Source organism: Austrofundulus limnaeus, unplaced genomic scaffold (assembly GCF_001266775.1).
Source record: "Austrofundulus limnaeus strain Quisiro unplaced genomic scaffold, Austrofundulus_limnaeus-1.0 Scaffold759, whole genome shotgun sequence".
In the NCBI taxonomy this organism is placed as follows: domain Eukaryota; kingdom Metazoa; phylum Chordata; class Actinopteri; order Cyprinodontiformes; family Rivulidae; genus Austrofundulus; species Austrofundulus limnaeus.
Genome location: NW_013953161.1, coordinates 61,227 through 63,626, shown reverse-complemented (window position 1 = coordinate 63,626; position 2,400 = coordinate 61,227). Strand labels below are relative to the sequence as shown.

Below are 2,400 nucleotides of genomic sequence, written 5' to 3'. Positions count from 1 at the left end.
GTTCCTTTTTTATTATTATATACATTTAATATCCATTTTCTCAATGAATGACCAGGAAAACAAAAAATTGTACTCAAAATAAAAAAAAATACTTAGTATTTAAATACATTTTTTAAGGGGAGGGTATTATGCAAAATTGACGTACTAACACTTGCTAGTACAAAGCACCACCTATTTACCCAAAGCTCCTCCCTGGTGCTCATTCTGAAGCCGAGCTCCGGCCCCACAGAGCTCCACCAGTCTAGCAGGAGCAACAATTGGCAAACACCTGGTGGAACTTCTGTTGATCTTGTAATACTTCTCAGTATTAAAAAATGCATTAATCAAGAAAACACACTTTTGAATTTGTATTACCAAGAAGAAACAATAATAATCCATTAGTCTTATATAGTGCTTTTTGAGACCCTCAAACACTTTACAATTTTTCATGGATCCTTCATTCACACACTGATGATAGTAAGCTACACTGTAGCCACAGCTGCCCTTGGGGCAGGCTGACAGAGGCGGGGCTGCCATACTGCTCCACCGGCCCCTCTGACCACCATCAGTAGGCAAGGTGGGTGAAGTGTCTTGCCCAAGGACACAACGACTGAAACGGCTGGACTGGAGATCGAACCGGCGACCTTCCAGTTCCAGGGGGACTCCCCTAACCACTCTGCCACGGCCGCCCCGTATTTCATGGATATGCATGTCACAGGCACTTTAAGTTCGGTGAGGTCAGCTAAATGAAAAGTTAAAGAAGTGGATTGTTCTAAATGATTTCAGATTTGTGTATATTATATTGTTCTGATGGAAATCAATACAAATCAACACAATAGAATAAACAGATATTGTACACATTATTGTTCCCTGGGAGCTATTTATTTTGGTCTCAGTACTGAATCAATGTCTATTTTCACAAACATTTTATGAAGACACAGACTAAGCAAATTTACATTATGCAAACCTAATCCACCAATCCATACACTTTTTATTTTCAAATGTTAGGAAAAACACTCTCTAATCAGTACTTTATATTTTAAGACTAGGAGTCAATTTTATTGCACCACCTGATGTTTTCTTCTACTACTTACTTGAATTGTCACAGAAAATAAATGAAAAAAACTTAAATCCAGACATGATGCATCAGTAAATTAAAGCAAAAGTTCTGTTCTTTATTTGATCTGAGTGTGGTAAAACTATAATAATGCACTGAAATATGGCCACATGTTTCACAGTGATCCTATATTTGACTTAAAAGGCAAACTTTCACATCAAGATGGTATTTAAATGTGACGTACTTTACCAATACAGTAACAGTGCCTATGGATACTAACCTTATGAATGCTAAATGTATCTGAAATACCACAATATAAGTGGATAACACATAAAAGTGAGATAAAGTTTATATTGTGACTTAAGCTTTATAGTTGTTCATTTTGATTAAATGTGGCTGCAGAGACCAAGGTAGTATTCACACCTGATAGTCCGGTAGACTCGGATCGATTGGGGACCAAAATTACTAGATTTGTTTACATTGTCAGTTGGTGCGGTTCGCATTCACACTGCACTTTGTCAACTGAACCAAACCCTGTGAACAACCTGCCCCCCCCCCGATGGCGCTGCACCAAAAACCACTGACGGAAACGACACAAAAATCTCAGAAGAAGACATGAAGTGCAACTTCCTTCTTCACAAAACGTAAACAAACATGGAGTAACGTCAGATTTTAGTGGTTGTAGGATTTATTTTTGTTTTTGGCAAACGTGCCAAACAAATGGTCTTCAACAATGAGCTCAGCATGAGCGGCTGAGACAGCTCCGTATGAGGCAGCGTGCTTTTGGAGCAGTCTCCAGTCTGCTTGGCGTTCACACATGCAACCGAACGGAGACATATGTTTGCAGGCGGACCACAGTTTGCTTTTTTGATTAAAGCAGACTAAAGTGGGCTGGTGTGAATACACCCTAAAAGAGCATCTAACAAATAACGTGATAAAAACAAATTAGCTGGTGCTGAAAAAAAGGAAGTTGATGGGAAAACAATTATTGTACTCATTCAATTCACAACAGTAGCAACATAAAGAAACAAAAACAAAAGCTTTATAGGGAAACAGACATTTAAAAACTAAATTGGTAAAAAAAAGAGAACTGCATCATTTATGAGAGAGTGAGGACAGGTGCTGAGAGAGAGACACAACACCTGTCTGTGCACGTGTGTGTGTGAGACGAGGGCACGAAAGAGAGAGAAGGGGATGAAATATCATCCCACTAAGAACATGAAGTCATTCAACACAAGAAGGAAACACACCCCTGACACGAAGACAAGAAACCATTACATCACGGGTGTGTCCGTGTGTGTGTGTGTGTGTGTGTGTGTGTGTGTGTGTGTGTGTGTGTGTGTGTGTGTGTGTGTGTGTGTGTG

The 2,400-nt window shown here is 39.4% G+C and overlaps 1 protein-coding gene across 1 annotated transcript in view; it reads right to left on the bottom strand.

The window, feature by feature from the left end:
* lpcat1 (lysophosphatidylcholine acyltransferase 1) overlaps window positions 1-2,400 on the bottom strand; it is a 27,818-nt gene that overhangs the window by 11,745 nt on the left and 13,673 nt on the right. The window lies entirely within an intron of this gene.